Source organism: Alosa pseudoharengus, unplaced genomic scaffold (assembly GCF_046254945.1).
Source record: "Alosa pseudoharengus isolate Yale_2024_CS ecotype anadromous, Long Island Sound unplaced genomic scaffold, YU_APseudo_1.1 YU_APseudo_1.1_scf_8, whole genome shotgun sequence".
Classification (NCBI taxonomy): Eukaryota; Metazoa; Chordata; class Actinopteri; order Clupeiformes; family Clupeidae; genus Alosa; species Alosa pseudoharengus.
Genome location: NW_027468870.1, coordinates 14,208,317 through 14,219,424, shown reverse-complemented (window position 1 = coordinate 14,219,424; position 11,108 = coordinate 14,208,317).

The following is an 11,108-nucleotide window of genomic DNA, read 5'->3' as shown; positions in this document are numbered from 1 at the left end:
TTGTCCGCTTTTAATCACATTATTATGACCATTAAATGTATGCTATTTTGCACGCTAAAATCTGATTCATCACAAGTAAACACAGAATGGGAACGTAAGTTGGCTAATGTAATGTATTCTAAGTTGTGATTCCCCTGTATGTCCTGTCGGTGACCTCAGTGAGAAGTGCCTGTTAAGATGCTCTTAGCTGGTAACGAGAACTCTGGAGCACTCGTAGATCTAGTGTTTTTGCTCTATAGCAAACACTTAGATTTGCTCTAGTTTGCTCTATAGCCCCCCCCCCCCGCTGGACTGGACCCCCTGAAAGGAGGGTAGGGCGAACACAGTTTTCTGTGAATATCTCGAGAACCGTAGGGTTTAGGAGGACCACCTTTTTTTGTATGTTGATCTTAAGGGGCCATGTCAACCCATTCCATAACCACTCATTTCATGTATAGCGCCACCTAGTTAAAAACAAAAAAGTAAAAAGTAGGTGTAATCGCAGGTATCTGTGACCTAACATGGTCAAAACTGCACGAAATTGGAAGTGTAGGATCACACCCTCTGAATGCACGCCAAGTTTCGTGGAATTCCGTTCATTGGGGGCCATACAATAAATTAATTTATGTTACTGTACACCAACTGGCCTGTAGGTGGCCAGACACAGTTTTCTGTGAATATCTCGAGAACCGTAGGGCCTAGGAGGACCACCTTTTTTTGTATGTTGGCCATAAGGGGCCATGTCAACCCATCCCATTACCACTCAATTCATGTATAGCGCCACCTAGTTAAAAATTAAAAAGCAAACAATTAGGTGTTGTAATCACAATATCTCTGGCTGACATGGTCAAAACTGCACAAAATTGAACATGTAGGATCATTATGACACCCTCTGAATGCATGCCAAGTTTCGTGGACTTCGTTTATGGGGGGCCATACAATAAATTAATTTATGTGTACATTTAGTGACCGTACACCAACAGAGTTTTCTGTGAATATCTTGACAACCGTAGGGCCTAGGATGACCAATTTTTTGCGTATGTTTGCCTCCAGGGGTCATGTTAACCCATTCCATATGCACACATGTGCATAAACAGATATTCACACACACACATACATTCACAGTAATCATACGTATGACACATACACACACAGTAGACATATGTACGCATTGTTACGACCCCCTGTGCCCTCCTCAGGCCATCCCATGTCAGTGCACGGGCGGGGTTGGACCTGGGGAGGTTAATTGGTAATTGGGTGCACCTGTAACCAGGTGCTGCTATATTAGGGGGCTTGTCCTCTCTTTCCCATTAGGCACTTTTCTTCTTTCATGCAGGCACCTATTTTGACTTTCTCTTGCACTGGCACTTTTCACTCTCCTTTATTCTAGATCTCTCTACTTCTCCCTTTTCTTTGTCTACTCATTCAGTCTCTCACATAATCTACTAACACGTACATTGCATCCACACACACACACGTCACTTCTCCATTCATTTTCCCCTAGACATCTTGTATTTGGTAACGTTGCTTTGCGTTAATTTAATAAATTATTATTTGCTTTGAAGCTTGTTGTCTGTGTCCCTCTTTATGTTTCGGTCTGGTAACGAGCTGGCCGTAACATAAATTGGGGTTTCTCGTCCGGAAAACAACTCGCAGAGATCCAGGTGAGATTGTCTCTCTGTTTGTTAATCAGTCAATTAGTTAATTAACTCACTCAGTCTCCGGTTAGGAAGAGTGCTCGAGCTGGGCTGTGCCCTTCCATCTGAGTACTGTTTGTTTGTTTTTGCCGTTTTCTGTAAACTTTCGTTTGAGGGGTAATCCTGGTCGGGAGTCTCATATTCCTGTCGGGGGCACGCTTCGTGCAGTTTACTGCAACGAGTTCACGCGTTAACCAGTTGCCCCGAGGCCGGCAGGCCCCTGAAGACTAGCAAGGCAAAGTTAGTTGTTTGAAGAATAGTAGGCTAGGCTACCGGAGTATTTAATGACTGATATCGACTGTGACCGGCTGGTGATTTGACCTGGATCTATTGCAGAGTATTTTGGTTTAGCGTGTGGATGTTTGGTAAGTAAATTCAGTAGTTTGCTGTTAGCGTTTGCTGTGCAAACGTGGTGTTTTAGAAATGGTAGACAATTGATTAGAGAGATGTGTTGGTTTTGTAGCTTCGTGTGGTGTGTAGGTTGTGTGAATGTGTAAAATAACGTTGCATGTCCTTAGCTGTGCATCTGTGTAGGCCTGAATTACGCTGAGCTAGATTAGCGTTCTGTTTATGCATTCCATCAGCTGTGCTGGCTTCACGATTTGAATGACGTGGGTGACAAACACACTAGTCAGCTGAGCAACGTTCTGTGTGCTTGGTTAGTAGTCAGGCCACGTTGCTCCTGTTAGCTTGCTTGTGTGCATCTCTTGATTTCATTAGGCTACTTGTTGTGTGAGGAGAGGGCTTTAGTGTTTTGTGCCTGTATTTGTATTTTTGTTTGTGTTGTGCCTCAGATTGCTAGTTCTATTGCGCAGCTAGGTAGCTTTGCTGACATTTTAACCTAGTGCAACCTATGCCCACTATCTACTGTTTGTGAGTTGCTGTGATTTTGAGTGTTTGCCTTTGCTGGTTAAGTTAGTTTTGACATTTTCAGTCATGACTTCCCTTGAAGAGTTTTATGTCAAACCATCTGAAGAACTACTTACACTACTTACAAAAGATGAACTCTGGAAGGTTGCAGAGCATTATGAGTTGCTCATAACTGCTCAAGAGAAGAAAGTTAAGGAAACTTTATATATTGCTATTAAAAATCAGCTTACCAACAAAGGTGTGTTTGAGAAGGAGGTGACTTCAGAGGATAAAGCGTTGCAGCTTGAAAAATCAGTCTGAGCAGGAAGCGAGAGCACTTAAGGAGAAAGAACTTGAGGTACACAGGACTCTAGAGCTTCGTAAATTGGAGCTACAGCTAGAACTAAAGCGTATGGATTGTGAGGAGCGGGAACGTGAGCGTGAGCATGCGTATAACATCAAAAAGCTTGAGCTAGAAATGGCTATGACTAACCCTACTTCTGGCTCCACAACATCTCCTCTCAGTCCTCAACAGCCTGCATTTGACGTGAGTAGAAATATTCGCCTAGTCCCACCCTTCATTGAGAAGGATGTGGATAGATATTTCGCTCACTTTGAGCGTGTTGCAACCACACTGAAATGGCCAAGAGATGTGTGGCCTTTAATGTTACAATGTGTGTTTACAGGGAAGGCTCAAGAGGTGATCACTGCTCTCAGTCTTGATCAAGCTAGCCAATATGACGTTGTTAAAACAAGCATTTTACATGCCTATCAGCTAGTTCCCGAAGCCTATAGACAGCGGTTCAGGAACACCAGGAAGTCTGAACAACTGACTCATGTGGAGTTCGCTAGAGAGAAAACATGCCTGTTCGATAGGTGGTGCATGGCTCAAGCAGCTGAGTCCAGGGAAGAATTGAAGCAACTCATTCTTTTAGAAGACTTTAAGAACTGTCTCCCTGAGCCGGTAGCTGTGTACCTAAACGAACAGGAAGTAAAAACTCTAGATGAGGCTGCTGTCTTGGCTGATAAGTACATCCTTACACACAGGCGTTTTCCTGGGTCCCTTCAGGTTAGCGGCCACAGTAGGAAGGACCAGGGCAGGAGGAATAGATTGGAGGAGGAGTCTACAGCTCCTAGCTCCCCACAAGCTTCTCCCCCTGGTAGTCCTAGCCGTTCCCCTGTAACTGAGAGCTTCCCTGTCACAAAGAGGGTCATCAAATGTTTCTACTGTAACAAGGCTGGTCATAAAGTGACTGAGTGTCTTGCCCTTGGTAGGAAGGGAAAAGAGTCAAAGTCTATAGGTCTGATTACTTCTTTCATGCCTGGGAAAGCCCCGAGTAATCCTGAGTTCATTCACACTGGGTATGCTGGTTTCATTACTGTGGGGGTTGTGTCTTTGCCTAATCAGGAGTGTAGTGTTACTGTCCGTATCCTTAGAGACACAGGGGCTACCCAGTCCCTTCTGTTGGACAGTGTATTACCCTTGTCTGACCATACAGCCACGGAACACATGTCTGGGTCAGAGGTTTTGATACCTCTGTTCCCGTGTCACTCCATCAGATACATCTAACATCAAAGTTGGTAACTGCTAAGGTTGTGGTTGGCGTGCGGCCTTCACTTCCTGTGCCAGGGGTTGCGCTCATTCTCGGCAATGATTTGGCAGGTGGTATGGTTTGGGGAAACACTGAAAATGTGTTGCTACCTGGGTGTGTGCCTGAGATGTCACTGAAACAAAGCACTGGGCATTCGGCAGTGACTGTAGTTCCCGGTAGGGCAGGAACACCCCCAGATGTAGATGTTTGCTTGAGTGACTCCTTTGTCACCCCTGAAACTGAGAAAAAGGACTCATCAGCTCCACCTGTAGGACAGGTGAAGAACACGTTGGCCGTCACTGAGACTGTTGGTAACGCTAATGTGGAGAGTAAGTTCTCGGTTAGGAAGTCTCTGGTAAAAAGTGAGGGTACTGCTCAGACCAGGGGTGGTCTTATGGTGTATTTATCCTCACTAGTGGTTTTCTTTTTAAGTGCCTTTCTTTACATCTCCATAGTGCATGGTGTTCGTTTTGGGTTGGCGTCACCCATTCAACATGCGTGTCCTGTGGGTGTTGGCAATGCTGTGGTGCAGACTGACTGCTGCCTACTACCACCTATGGGTGGGAGCTCTAGTTTTGCTCAATGTCTGATCCAGACTAGGGTATCCAGAGGTTATTGGCCAGATTTTTATGGCTAGTGTTATAATTTGTTTTCAATGATTATGGTTATTGGTGTAATGCTTCTAGTTTGAGTTCATTTTTGGACATCTTGGATAGGTTTCCATGTGAGATGGTGTTCCTTTGGTAGGATTTTGGTTTTCTCTTATTGAGTGTACTGTGTACCTTCAGTGGTTTCTCTTGTCCTGTCTTTCCTTCATCCCCAGGTACCAGGATGTAGGAAGATGTTTGAGACCATGGGAGGTCTTTATTTTTGTTTGTATGGAGGTTTCCCTACAGCAAACCTCTTTTAGGGAAGGAGGTGTTACGACCCCCTGTGCCCTCCTCAGGCCATCCCATGTCAGTGCACGGGCGGGGTTGGACCTGGGGAGGTTAATTGGTAATTGGGTGCACCTGTAACCAGGTGCTGCTATATTAGGGGGCTTGTCCTCTCTTTCCCATTAGGCACTTTTCTTCTTTCATGCAGGCACCTATTTTGACTTTCTCTTGCTCTGGCACTTTTCACTCTCCTTTATTCTAGATCTCTCTACTTCTCCCTTTTCTTTGTCTACTCATTCAGTCTCTCACATAATCTACTGACACGTACATTACATCCACACACACACACACGTCACTTCTCCCATTCATTTTCCCCTAGACATATTGTATTTGGTAATGTTGCTTTGCGTTAATTTAATAAATTATTATTTGCTTTGAAGCTTGTTGTCTGTGTCCCTCTTTATGTTTCGGTCTGGTAACGAGCTGGCCGTAACAGCATGCATGCACATGCACAGGCACACACACAGGCACACACACAGGCACACACACACACACACACGCACACACACACACACACACACACATGCACACAATTCAAGAATTTCTCAGAATTATGAACATGCAAGATGGGGGTGAGGTTGTATAAAATGTATTTTACATGTGAAATCTATGAACTAATCATGTTTTGGTACTTGTTGTCTAGCAGATACCAGAGAATTGAGTGTGCATAATGCAATTCAGTGAGACAGTTAGAATCCTATATGCCTTTCACCTTTTGTTTTTAGCCAGCAGCCAGACCAGCAGATACCCTGACTTTGCTGAATTACTGAAGCTAAGCAGGCTTAGTTAGTACTTGGATAAGAAACCTCTTTGGAAGAGTAGGTCCTTGCTGGAAGTGGTGTTGGTGGCTGGCCAGTAGGTGGCACTCTTCCCTGTGGCCAAAAGCCACCAAACAAATATCAATCCCAATGTCCTATTGCAGTGACAGGGACACTGTACTGCAGGAGATGTTTTCCTTTGCATGAATGTTAAATTGAGGTCCTGACTCACCATGGTTGTTAAAGATCCCATGGCACTTATCGCAAAGATTAGGTGGTTCCCTGATTTGCTTTATTTATGTACACATACATAAAGACACACACACATGCACACACGCATAAAAACACACACACACACACAAAGACATGTAAACACACACACACTACACATGAACACACACAACACGCACAAACATTCACAAACACGCACACAAACACATGAACACACACACACACAAACACACATGCACCCATACAAACACACCTACATACACAAACACAAGCACACACACACACACACACACACACACACACACACACACACACACACAAAACACATATACACAAAAACAACCACACACTCTCCACACACTCAATTACAAACACACAAAAAAGGAACAAAGTAGCAAATGAACACAATTTGACAAGCGTGATTTATTTTTGTGGAAAAAATGTACTGGACTGGGCGGCGGTCATATTTTGTACCGCTGTGCGGTACATCTAGTTATTAAGTGTCTTGACAAAACAATGTAAGCACACAAATGCACTTTGCTAAAAGCCTTAAATAGCACTATCGAGCTTAGACTGCAAGTGAATTGTCAACACCGTGAGCTGAAAGCACAGTTGGTGGCAGCTTCTGGTGTCTGGGTTTGCTAAAGCACATTTTTTGTCTGACCTTGATATTTCAGATAAAAAGGTCTACAATTGATCAATTTTAAGGAGGTAATGTGAGCATGTTATTATGCCACCATCAGGATGGCTGAGTCACAGAGGGAACATTAAGGGCCTTGAGTCAGGGGGTATTTTAGTCATCCAGCTGGGCTCCTCGCTGTCTCCGCACGTAGCCTGTGGCAGACATTTTTTACAACAATGTTGGCTAAATCTGGAGTGCTTGTTGGCTATGGAAATGTGTTGCCATGTGTTGGATTTAGTTAGACAGACAGACACAGACACACACACACACTTAGACGGACAGACAGACAGATTAACACACACACACACACACACACACACTCACAAACACACATTCAGACAGACAGATAAAAGCACGCACACTCACACACACATACAGAGAGAGAGAGAGAAAGAAAGAGAGAGAGAGAGAGACGTGATATTGCCTGTTTTCCATTTGAAAAGGTTATTTATTATTTCCAGTGGCATTTCATCTGACTATGTATTTGAACAATTTTACTATGTTAATTTCTCTTACATATTGCATATGACATTTGTTTCAGCCGGTGGACAAGCTGAAAATCACAGCAGTTCACTGCAGGACAGGACTCAGGAGAAGATGAAAAATACTATGTGTTATAATGCTAGCGAAAGCCAGCATGATTAATACCATAAAACAAAAAACAACTGCCTCAGGCCTAGCTTGTCTTAAAATGTCTGTGAAATGTAAAAACTGTGTGAGTTACAGACTAAGGGCTCATTCTAACACTCAGTATGGACTGTAGTTTTATGGGTGCCATGGAGATTGAGGACTTTTTACAACAACCTTCTTCCTTGGGGGGGGAGGGGGGAGCTAAGTCAACAGCATTAATGTTGAGTCTTAAATTATTTCAAAACTATTTTCAAATTATTATTTTTTGTAAGAGAACCAAAGGGGCACCAGCCAAGAAATCGGATGTGCCGGCCTATAGAAGTTGAAAATATGGGGACATCTTCCAGTTTGGGGTCTTAAAGATTAACAATGTGTCTTACAATTTCTTAAGGATATAATGGGTATCTAAAAATCTCACTGCATAAATGATTTTAAAAAAAAAAAAAAAAGGTGCTGGGGGGAAGTGATTCTCATATTCTGATTTCCAACGTGTCCAGGGGCACTGGAGGTGGTCAGCGCCGTGTTGAGTCAGCCGTTTAGCCTGATTCAAATCTGTGGTGAGCTGGAGCTAGGCGCAGGCTGGACATGAAGAGTGCGAGCCCCTCTAGCTTAGTTTTTTCTACACGATATATAGCCTGATGGATATCACAGTGCTCTTTTCATTGATCATGAAAGGAACGGAACACCTTTAATAGAAAGTTGTCATTATAAACTGTCATTATAAAAGAGGAACGCCAATTGTCGCTTTCCTTGAAAATTGGAGAGCTGTAACTAAAGTAAGTCTATTATGGTCTCTTTTCAGCCATGGCTGTAGAAATGACAGGCTTGTTAAAAGTTCAGTTCTCATTGCTTGGCAACATCCTCACAGTATTATAGATTGAGCGTCCTAACCCAGAAACTTGCAGTAGTGCTTTAAACCCTAACAAAGCTCAGGGCAGCGGCAGCCTTATCTGATGTTTACCTACACCTCCATTATGGATCCACAGATAGGACCAGTGTGGGCAGCAGTAGTTCAGGGCCTTGTGCAGATTTTTAATATCCAGCATTTCACCTCCACATAAGTTCTCAGAGTTTCTAATGATATATTAGCACTTATATATATATATTCCGTGCAAAACTGTCATCCATAATGGCAACACAATGGCAAGGTATTTAGTTGGCGTTATGGACGTGACAGTTTTCCGTGAAATTGCCCATATTGGGAAAGTAGTTGGTGGTAATGAGGGGGTTGAGATTTGTAGAGGTGCTTTTCTCAACCCTCCTCACATAAATAAGGCAGAATGGACCAGGTACCATGCAGGAGAAAGTGTTTACACTATGAAGCTTTAGGAAAAATGGTACGATTACTAAATAAATAGGCTGTTGCAGAGTGGCAATTCTTGCAGATTGTTTACTGTAAATACAGACATATGTGTCCAATCAAGTCCAATATGAGTCCAATGCTGGAGACCTCACTTTGTGTCACTAATGACTTTACGCAGTATAATTGTGCTACAAGGAAATAATTAGAAGGAGGGGAAAGTGTAAGGTGTGCTGTTTGAGCAGTCCAAGTTCACATACAGTACAGAGATTACTGGACTAGTAGGCTAGCTCAATAAAGGTAGCAGCGCTTTTGACCGGATCACACAGCAAAATACTGCACTTCTCAGCAGAAAACAAGAGTAGGAGACACCCACAGTGTTTTCCGTGAGTGAAAAACAAAGAGTTCTTGGAATTTGTCAAAATCTCACGGCATCAAATGAAGTTATGAGAGATAGCTGCTGGAAGTGAAAATAAAAAAGCAATTTGATTGCAACCCCAAGGTACCGAAATAAAGTAGATAACTCGATCCCTCCTCTATGAGGTGTGTGTGTGTGTGTGTGTGCATGGGTGTGTGTGTGTGTGCGCACACAAGTGTGCGTCTTTCTGTGCATACTGTATATGTGTGTGTGTGTGTGTGTATGTATGTGTGTAGTGATTGTATTGTACAGTATGTAACTGCCTCATCTGCAATAGGTATATTACTGGAGAGGAGAGAGATGTGCTCTTTAGTACTGATATATGGAAGTGTATCACAGTCAGGAATCACATGTGAATAGCGTGACATGGCCATGACCAACATCTCTTTTCCAACACCTGTTCTTCACATTATGTCCCTTCCTAGCCTACTGGATGAACTATGGACCAACCAACAGCTACAGTACATAGCACCATCAACAATCTAAGGACACAGAGTATGCTGAGTGCTGGTGTACAAATTTAATTACTTTGGAGGTCATTCTTTCTTTTCATTTTTGTCTTCATTCTGTCTGTACTTTTCAGCTAAGGCAGATTAAATAGCTGGCATGACAGATGGGGAACATTAGAAAGGTTATGGCCAGTTGGATAACCCAGTTAAACAACCAGTTAAATAGCTAGTGAAGTGTGCTTGAATAATTACGCCGTAAACAGCTCATGGCTCGCAAGCTGTCAAGGGCAAAAGTAATATCTAACACCTGCATGGGGGAAAGGAAATGTAATGAAATAGGAACAACCCATGAAACGCAGACAAACGCACACCCGGAGAAATCTGTCGCGCATGTATGATGCCCCTCTCACAGGCTCCCGGTGTGTGGTCTCCGCTTCATATCAGTCGTCACGGTGATCCAGCGATGGTAGAGCCTCAGAGGAAGGAGGAGGAGGAGGAGGAAGAGAGAGTCCCGCCGTCACACCCCGTGTCGGCCTTCCGAGGAGCGTGTCGAGAGTGACGGGGGTCATTAAACTGAGCTTCTGCTGTCATTAAGGGCTTTTAAGCTCCATCAGTCCTGTAATTTAATCCAGTGACGAGGAGCCTCGCGTTGGGAGAGCGTGGAATCTCATGCATATTGATGCGGCGCGTGATTGTCTCCCAGGCTCATCGCAAGACGTCTCCCAAACAACAGCTCACCCAGGGCCTCCTGTGTGCACTGTTTGACTTCCACTGGCCTATTTTTGTTTTGTGTGTTTCAACAGTCTTCTTTTTCTCTGTGGTTGTTTACCTCCCTGTTGACAGTTCTTGTGAATATGAAATGTACAAAATAACATAGTTCTCTGTACACAGTTTATATTGGCCATTGAATATCAATAACAATGTAAGAACAATGTAACAGCAGTAGGCCTAGCAATATTTTAACAGCACAAGGATTTTATAAATAGATGTTAGCCATTTGCTCTCATAAACTTGAGTCTTCCATTGAGTCTTCACTAAAAATGTATGATTTCAACTACACACTTCCATATAAAATCATTTTGTTGTTTGCATATAATTACACATTATATTTAGTCTTTTATGTACACATTGTACCGGTATATATTCAAAGTGTTGAATATTGAAGAGTCCTTCTCTTTGCACTTCATAGATCATATGCATATGTTCAGTTGAGCAGGAGCTTAGGATCATTTGGGATTGTGATAGTGGTTGTGGTCTGAATCCTGTGGACAGATCCCCATCCAGCACACAGCAGGGAGTGTGGAGAGGCAGCCAGAGAGGATGGTGTGCTGTGCTGAGATCTGTCCAATCATCCTATTTACCACTGGACCATGAAGCAGTCAGTCAGTGATCTCAGTTTATATGCCCTATGCCTCCCTCCATATAGTGTGTGTGTGTGTGTGTGTGTCTGTGTGTGTGTGTGTGTGTTCCATGCTGCATCCTTGCATAAGAAGGGGCTGGGGATGAGGGGGCTGTACAGCACTTAAATACTGCATCCACTCAGCTGAGGGCCGGGGAGCACACAGTCATAGCACACACACACACACAC